General features: G+C 36.5%; 1 pseudogene; it reads left to right on the forward strand.

Annotated features, from left to right (window-relative positions):
- The window catches only part of LOC138176044 (zinc finger protein 271-like), a 9,392-nt pseudogene extending 1,184 nt beyond the window's left edge, over positions 1 to 8,208 (forward strand).
- Positions 8,209 to 9,951: the final 1,743 nt, after the last annotated feature.

The following is a 9,951-nucleotide window of genomic DNA, read 5'->3' on the forward strand; positions in this document are numbered from 1 at the left end:
GTCCGGGAAGCGCGCTCCCAGCAGCTCCGACCCCTGGCAGTCCTCAGCAGGAGTCCTTAGCAGAAATTCTGGCTATCTCAAAAAGGGCTTCGCGCTGCCGCTGCCGCTGCCCCTGCTACTGCCGCCGCCGTCGCCGCCACCGCCAGCCATCGCAGGAACTCCAGCTTGGCTTCCTCTTCCTCTTGCTCCGCCCCTTCCTACTACGTCAGCAAGTCCAATGGGGCATGGAAGATCTTTAAATACCATAACCCTTACAGCCCCTCTGAGTCTGAGAGCTCTCCCCTAGCTTGTGTGAGGGACACTGTCCAAATTTCTCAGCAAACTCTCCCCTTTTAGTCTTTTTATTGTGGAATTCAGATATATCCAAACAATAAATCTAATATTAAGTTTGAAATGTATATTTTACCCCATGCTATCCAAAAATATTTCCTTTTGCTTACTAATTTTGTGGCCTTTTCTTTGATTCTTTGTCCTTATCAATAAAATGAGTGGGATGGCTAGGTGGCATAGTGAGTAGAGCACTGGCCCTGGAGTCAGGAGGATCTGAGTTCAAATGCGGCCTCAGACACTTAACACAAAAACTATCCGTGTGACCTTGGGCAAGTCACTTAACCCCAATTGCCCTCCAAAAAGCAAAAAAATTAAAAAATAATAAAATGAGAGAGTTACAGTAGATGACCTTTAAGGTCCCTTCCAGTTCTGTTTTTATGAGCTTATGAACTGTGAAATTAATTATAATATATTACAACATATGTACAATAGTACTGCTGAATGATTTGGATACCATTAGGCACAGGTGAGTGATTTTTATGGGTATCATTTGAACATACTGATTATTTACTTCGTCATGTATAAACATGTATGTTACATATGAGATCATAGAGCTGGAAGGAATCTTAGAGTTATCTAGTCCAGATTACTTATTTTGCAAATGATGGATGTTAGGCATGAGGCATTTGCCACATGGGAACTGCTTGAGTAAACTTTATGTTTTTAGCATTCAGAAAAGACTTGCAAGAGTATGATCGCTGTTTTTCAAATATTTGAAAGGCAGCATGGCTTAATGACTATCTGGGGTCAAACATACTTACTTGTACTGGATGTGTGCCCTTTGGAAATCACTTAACCTTTAAGTGTTCTAGGCAAATCAGTGACTACAGCATTGTAAACAGAGGAAAAAAGCAAAACAAAATGCTTTTAATTATAATAACCAAGCCTGAAGCTAGAAAAGAGTTAAGAAAATATACCTCCCTTCTTTTTTTCTGGAGGGCAGTTGGGGTTAAGTGACTTGCCCAAGATCACATGGCTAGTTTTTGTGTTAAGTGTCTGAGGCTGGATTTGAACTCAGGTCCTCCTGACTCCAGGGCTGGAACACCTCCCTTCTTTGCAGAGATGGGGACTAAGGATATAGAAGACTACATTTGCTGTCAGATATGGCTAATGTCTTGGTTTTGCCAAAGTGTTTTGTATCTCTTTAAAAAAAAAATTCTTTGTAACAAGGGATAGTGGACTGGGTATGGGAAGCTACATTTATGAATGAAGGTGATATAAAAAGATATTTTGAAAAGAGGGACTGGCTTAAATGGATTTCCCTCCATGAAGTACTAAGTCAGGTAGGGGTTGGGTGGGGGGTTTCATGTTGTTTCAGGCATCTTTGATGTTCGAGGATTTAGCTGTCTATTTCTCCAGAGAGGAATGTGTGAGTCTGGAACCTTCTCAGAATGCTCTTTGCTGGGAATCTCTGCCGAAGAATTGCAAGGATCTAATCTCATTTGGTAAGGCCTTCTGTATTGAACAGTCCTGGTGCATCAGAAATTGCAGGGCAATTTGGGATCTGAACTTTAATAGTTTTGGAAAAGAACATCATTCTCAATCAGCTTATAAACTAGTTTCCTGAAGAGAAAGAAGTTTTTATATACTTTATTCTATATAGTAAGTTCCCCTGGGATCATAGGACTGTAATCAGAGGGATTTTTTATTTGTGGTTTGATTTTTTAAAAATAAATTAGTAGAAAACTGAGTATATTACTTGGGATAAATTTCCAGAGTTGCATCATCTCTAGGAAAATAACAGAAGAGAATGCATAACATTTTGTCTTGACCTGTGATTTCAGTGGTGTAAGGAACTCCTGATGAGAAAACTCTGTCCACCAATGCAGATTGTCAGCTGTTCTGCAGCTTAAAGTCTTAGAGAGTAGTTTGAGATAATTAGAAATTAAGTGACTTGCCCAGGGTCACACAGCAAGTATATGACAGAGATGAGATATTATGCTACTATATTAAAATGAGAAAACAAAGACCAGTGAAAACTGGGCCTTGACTGCAGAAGCTTCTTCAGTTGGGGTGTCATGTGTTACCATTTTTGGTTGATAGGCACTGGTGTGTATCCCTATGATAGTTCTGTACCTCTCTCTCCTACAGGTATTCTTGTTTCCAAATGTTCTTGACCAAGTACCCAGAGATATTTATGATGTGCCATTCCACATTCAGAGAGGCTTGGCCTTTATTGTTATTATTTACTTCTTACAATGTTACTTTCTTTGACCATCTTCAAAAAAATCCAGACATTTTGAATGTTTATTTGTGGGGAGTTTTTGTTTTTGTTCCCCATCTACTTCAAGCCTATAAAACATCATTGGAACTGGTTACTTAAGCCAACTCTTGAGTGAATACTTTAGCAAAACAAAAATTCTTTTGTAATATGAATAAAAAGCCTACGATGTATCTTTTTAAAAAAAATAAATTTGGGTTTTTAAAATTGAGTTTCCTTAAAGTGAGGGAATATCTATAGGTTTTTATTTAATATTACTACATTATATCTTACTTAAAATGTCCTCAAGTTACAAATACTATTATTTATGATGTTTAAAACACAAAGCAATAAAAACATGAAGCAATGGCAATGAATTTAATTCATTTCATATGTATTAAGTATCTACTGTTTGCAATGGGAAATAAAAAAGAAATATATGACAAGTTGCTTTTAGTTTTGTTAGGAAGACTCAAAAAAAAAATAAAAAGCCAGTATAAAATAAAGAACTAAATAGAATACAACCAAGTGCCAAAATATTTTAATTAGATAGTAAGTGCAATTGACATCATAAAAAGAAGAAATTGATGGAATGATTAAGGCAGGTTTCATTGAGGAAGTGATACAAGCAGGCATAAAAGATAAGTTGAATTTGGATAGCTAGAGCAGTTACAGGAATAGAATGATCCAATACATGAATATGGGATCATGGCCATGATCATGGCATTAGGCATTAAGGAGGTGGGTCTGATTAGATTAAAAAATATTCACAGGAGAAGAGTGATTGTGAAGTAACAGAAAAGCCAGATTGCCAGTAGCTATGAATGTTAGGATGAGTTAGGGCCCAATATATTAAACAATGGAAAGTTATTGAATGTTTTTGAGTTCGACAATAACATGGTGAATGTCATTATTTTAGAAGTATTTGTGCTGTGGATGTTGGATTGAAGGGACAGAGACTAGAAGAGGTATGCCAGGTAAGAAGAAGTTGTAATCTAAATATGAGGTAATAAAATCTTGGACCTAGTAGTGGGACTAGAAAGATTCAGATTTTGAAGAATCACAGGGGTTTGACAGTTAATATAAAAAATGAAAGTGGTTGGTATGATGAGCTTAAGTCATTGGTTCTATAATTAGCTGAAAAGAGAAAATTGAGAAGAGGGAAGACGAGTTCTGTATAATCTGCTAGATAACTTGGGTTTGAGGTAGATGGGCATCCAAGTCAGTGTTTTCCAGTAGACACTTGGAAATATGAAACTGATAATTTTGTCAGAGGATCAACTAGGGTTTGGGGAGTCATTAGCACTCAAGTGAGAAAGAGATGACGAAGAAAATAAAAAGAGAAAGAAGATTGAAGAATGAGCTTTAGGGAAATACCAACAGTTAGGGGTTGGGGTGTGGAAAAAGAGACTGGTAGAATGGTATAATTAAAAGGTCACTGTTCTTGGGGTTAGCAGATGTGGGGTTGTCCTAGCTCTGCCATTTATTTGCTGTGTGACCATAGGCAAGTCATTTCATCACCACCATCCTTGACTTCAGTTTCCTCATCTGTAAAATGAAAGGAATGGACTAAATGATTTTTAGTCCTCTTCTAACCTATTGAAAAAGTAAGAATAAAAGGAGAGTAGTGTAGTATCAGAGAAACTAAGGGAGAAAAGAATTTTAAGGAAAAAAAGGATGGCCAGTAGCATTAAATGTAACAGGGAACTCAAGGAGAGAGAAAGGGTGATTATCTGAAAGTGGTCATCATAACCTACAAAAGGGCTGATTCAGTAGCATTAAAATTTTTTTTAATGTCACTGGTTTAGGGAAGAAATAGATAATGAAGAAATGGAAGTGATGGAGTTAGTCCAGTTCAAGAAGTTTAGTTTTATTTGGAGGGAAAGAAAAACCTACATATGTTTGAGGGCAAAATAAAAAGTGTCTATAAATGGGGAAAACTGACAATACTGGAGAAGGGAAAAAGCACAAGAGAAAAGTCCTTTAAAGGAAAAGGAATGATAGCTAAAGTATGGATGGGAGCAGAGGGGAAGGTTGGCTCTAGAGAAGATGACAGACAGACAGCTCTTCCTCTGAGACTAGAGGCAAAGATGAAAATAAAATATTGAGAAAAAAGAGTGGTTTTAGTGCTGTTGAATGAGGTAAAACTAGTTAAGACAAATATTCTATACTCTCCAGTTAAACTTTCCTAGAGAATTTTTATACCACAGATCCCACTCAATTCCTTTACTAGTTTTTTTATATCCAGGGAGTTAGATGAGGTATGTAATGGTAGGATCATTTCTAGCTTGATTAGACTAAAATCAATTTTATTTATAGCTGCCAGAGCTTGGAATTGAGTGATGAAATATGAATAAAAGAATAGTTAGATAAGGATAAAGGGATAGTTGAAAGTGTTCAGTGTGCCTTGGTGTTTTGATTGTATCAGGTGGGGTCTAATGATAGAGGGTATTACATATATTTATGTATTTATATATATATATACGTGTATATATATATATATATAAGCTTTGGTTCTTCCCTAATTATTCAAAATTCATTATTTCATCAGTAATCTTTCTAATAATGTAGGTCATAACCCGTAATAGATGATATTATTTAAGGGGCAAAAACTTCATTGTCATCTAGTGATGGACCTTGGCTTAAAGAGGAGGAAAAAAAGAATCATCCTATCAATGTTCTACCATCTCCCTCACCAATTTCTGATCTGAAATGATTAATCATCACAAATAATTTATTGGTTTGAGCTGGGGATTTAAAAAAACAATAATTTTAAGAACTAGAGGGTTCATAGGGTTTTACTTGGAGAATTTAACCTGAAGTCCTTAATATGTTTAGCTCTATAAGAGGGAAGTATTATGAATATGAGAAAACACTAGCACTATGAACGTATCCTTCCCCATCTTTCTTTTATTAAGGGGACTCAAAACATTATGAGTTCATCCTTCATGTAATAAATACAGGCTATCCCATGGTCCAATTGCACAGGTGTTTTGAAAATCTTTACAGATATCATAGGATCCTAGATTTAGAGTTAGGAGGAACCTTAGAATTCATTAAGCCCAATTTTCTCATTTTGCGTATGGGGAACCTGAGGCACCACTATGCACAGGGTCAAACACCAAGTAAGTTTCTGAGGTGGGGTTTGAATCCAGTCTTCCGGACTTCAAGTCAGGCACCCTATCCTGCTAGGTCAAGCTGTGTATTTCCATATTCTCCCAGAGATGATGACTCTTAACTACTTACTCTCTGACCCTCATTGGGGTTTCTCATGTCCCCAAGAGAAGATTGCTAATGAAATCTGGTAACTATGACCCTCTACTAGAAATAAATCCACAAGCTGGTGTTCCCATGAATAATAGTTCACATTTATATAATGCTAATAGTTTATCTTAAAGAAAAATAAGTGTACTATTTCCCTTGGGGGAAAGTGGAGGGTATATGCCTCTTTCCTCTTTTCTTCTTTGAGAGTAACTAAATCCCAGTCCTAACCAGATGATTTTGCAGCTGGAAGAACTTGGTCCTTCCCAAATATTGTCCTCTAACTCTACCCAAATATTGTCAGTATTCAACATAATTAGAACTCACTTGCAGACTTTTTTGTCTCCGTATTGGACATCACATGGGGAGAGGGTGGTGTTTGGATTCTCTCTTTGTGTCAGCAGGAGACAACAGTGAAAAGGAAGAGGAAAATTTTCAACAAAGAAATCCAGAAAATGGGGAACTAGAAGCAGTGCCTTTGGAATGGTACAAAAGAGACATTTCCCTGCATCCTAAATTGGGGAGGGATTGTGAGAATGAACCAATATTCCCTGATCAGAAAAGCGTAGGTATATCCATACCTCAAGAAAAGAGATTTATAAGTCTTTTGATTACTATTGAAAATTCTACTCACTTTGAAGAACTTTCCCACTTTGTAGAAACTAGAATCTCTTGTCTCCAAGAAAAGTCAGCACCAACATCCTTTAAATGTCTTCTGTGTGATAAAGCCTTCATCAAAAAATCATATCTTGTTTCACACCAGAGAAGCCACACAAGAACAAAACCCTATAAATGCAGCGTCTGTGAGAAAGACTTCAGTAAGAAGTCAAATCTCAGTGCTCATGAGAGAGTCCATACAGGTGAAAAGCCATATAAATGTGATGCTTGTGGGAAAAGCTTTGCTTGGAGATCCAACCTTGTTGCACACGAGAGAATACATAAGAAATCCCAAACATATGAATGTGCTAATTGGGGAAAAAACTTCAGTCAAAGAACACATCTCATCCACCATGAGACTATCCACCTAGTAGACAATACTAATAAATGTGGTAAGTGTGTAAAAAGCTTCATTTGTAAATCAAAACTTATACAGCATCAGAGAACCCATACAGGGGAAAGACCCTACAAGTGTTCAACATGTGATAAAAGATTTAGTAAAAAATCAGATGTTTTAATTCATCAGATAATTCATACTGGAGAGAAACCTCATAAATGTACTGAATGTGGCAAAAACTTCACTCAGAAAACACATCTTGCTAGGCATAAGAAAACACATACTGGACAGAAACCCTATAAGTGCATTGACTGTGGGAAAGGTTTTGGTAAACTTTCAAACCTTATTACACATCAGAAAATTCACACAGGAGAGAAACCCCACAAAATGTAATCAGTGTGGCAAAAAATTCATTTGGAACTCAGATGTGATTCACCATCAGAAAATTCATACTGAAGAAAAACCTTATAAATGTCTCATATATAAGAAAAGATTCACTAAGAATTCAAATTTTGCTGCCCATCAAAAAATTCATACAGGAGAGAAGGCTCATAAATGTAACAACTGTGAAAAGAGCTTCAGTCGGAGTTCACATCTACTTACACACCAGAGGATCCATACTGGAGAAAAACCTTATAAATGTCTTATGTGTGAGAAAAAGTTCAACTGCAGTTCAAACCTCGTTACTCATCAGAGAATACATACAGGGGAAAAACCATATAAATGCACAATGTGTGATAAAAGTTTTAGTCGCAGCTCAGGCCTTGTTAATCATGAGAGAACCCACACAGGAATAAAGCCATTTAAGTGCGCTGTATGTAAAAAAAGCTTCAGTCGAAGTTCACACTTGATAACTCACCAGAGAATCCACACAGGAGAGAAACCCTTCAAATGTGTCAAGTGTGGGAAATGTTTTAGTGATAAATAATACTTCAGTTACCATCAAAAAATTCACATGCATTAAGACCACAGAAGTGAAGACTATGTTCTTTGGGTTGGCAGAAGATGCCAAGATGAATGGAACTAACCAGAAACTCAGTGAACAAAATTAGAATCTGAAGACAGAATGGTTTGGGAAATGTAAAGATGAAGTTTAATGTTCGTTGTATAAAAAGAAATATTTTATATCTGTGTTGGTGTTAGTTAAAAGATGAATTGTCCAGGGTTAATGACAACAGCCTGAAGAGAAAAGATACATTAGTGGCCTTTCATTATTAATTCCCACAAAGTTGTTCTATTCCTCTCTTTTTAATGCCATTGTGTTTCTTACGGTTGTGTTGTGGGATAGGTGGGCAAAGAAGCATTAGGACTAAATAAATAAAGGATATGTTTTTTTTTAAGTTGACTGAGAATACCACTTTAGTTGGAAATAGATAGAACCTTGGTGAACAAGATTAGAATTTTAAGTGCTTTGGGCAGTGGAAAGATAAAGTTTAAAGTTCAGATTTATGAACGAATTTTATATTTGTGTTGGTTGGTCAATACATCAGATGGATTTTTCAAGGTAAATGCTATTAGCTTGATAAGAAAAAACTAACGGGGCTAAGTTTTGTCATTGATTCTAACAAAACTCTTCCATTGTCCTTTTAATACCATTTTGTTTCTTTTACATTCTGGGGTAGATCCCCAGGTGGTGGACATGCCATTCTCTAGCCTACCTAGTTCCAATTCAGTAATATCATTTTTTGGTGATATTTCTATTTTTCAGATATTTACAAGCTATCATTCTGCTGCCCTAGTCAAAAACTAAGTGAGATAAATGACGACAAAGTAATGTAAGTCATTTGTTGTTTAAACAATCGGGCCACAGCTTTGAGTTCACAGTGAGTGTTGGAACTTTCAACTTGGAAGCTACAAACATATTTCATTGATGCTGCTATTGTTCAGGGCATATGTGGAACTCTTCTTTCGGAACTGGGTTTAGAGCTGATCACATAATACTTTGAATATCCCAATCATCCCTTGAATGTGGGTTTGGTTTTTGGAAAAAATCAAAAGTTATTCTGAGCCACGAATCAGGTTGTGACCACTTGGGTTCAAAATATAAGGTATGACTAGGAAGTAATAAGTAAATAAGTAAAATGGAATAAGACTAACTTTCTGTGTGTGTGTGTGTGTGTGTGTGTGTGTGTGTGTGTGTGTTTTGAATGAGGTACCCAAAGAGGGATTTGCTAAAAGTGTTTTGAGCAGCTTTATTGGAATAAGGATATGGCTTCTCAAAGGGGATCGGACAAGCCGTATGGTATAGTAGTTATTCTAGCCTTGGAATCAGAAGATTTAGGGTTCAAACCCTGGTTCAGCCACTTAAAAATTATCTTTGATCAAATAGCCTCACCGTCTGAGCTCTGGTTTCCCCACACTGTTACATAGGGATAATATCTTATAGCTGCCTTACAGGGCTATTGCAAGGAAACAGATTTGTAAGCTATTAAGTGCTCTTAGGGCATCATTTTTATGAGGACAAATTGTGGGGTCTTCCCTTCTTACTTTAGGAGTTACACTACTTTTTCAGCTTCTTTGATCTTTTTTTCATCAATGAATCCCTTCAACTCCTTACCAGTGTTATGACTTCCCTTTTTCTTGGTTCTGTGAGAATGGAGCATCTCAGAAGTTTGTGTTTTGAAAGGTCTTGTCTTAAAGAGCAGTCAAAGGAGAAGCAAAGGAATATAGCCATTTCTGGATTAATCATGTGGGGATTGTCCTCAGCTCCAAATTATTCAGATATTTTTACTCAGATGCAATTGAATAGTTCCCTCTTTGTATGGTGGTGTGTGTGAAATTCAAAAATTTCATGTAAAGCCAAATTACTTTAACCTTTGCTAGTAGAGTTTGCCATTTAAAGGAAGGTTGTGTGTTTTCTTAATGTGAATGCTCCCCCTCAATCCCTGTCATTTAACTTTTTAAAAATAAATCTAAATGTCTATATATTGTATTTGCTTAAAGATATACCTATATTGTGTACTCTTCTTAATGAAATTCTTTTTTTTATTAACATTGACAGGTGCTTTAGTCAGCCGGTGGTCCTCAGATTATTCACTTTTGGACCCCTCTTTTGCAGAACAAAAGGACTAGCATCCACCAGAATGCCTTGTACATAGGACAGCTGTTTTGTTCTAATTGAGTATCAACTCCACCTACTCCTGCTTGCCACAACAAAAGAAACAAA

This window comes from Petaurus breviceps, unplaced genomic scaffold (assembly GCF_028583685.1).
Source record: "Petaurus breviceps papuanus isolate PSGF00001 unplaced genomic scaffold, PetGlider_PUasm1.0 138, whole genome shotgun sequence".
Taxonomy (NCBI): Eukaryota; Metazoa; Chordata; class Mammalia; order Diprotodontia; family Petauridae; genus Petaurus; species Petaurus breviceps.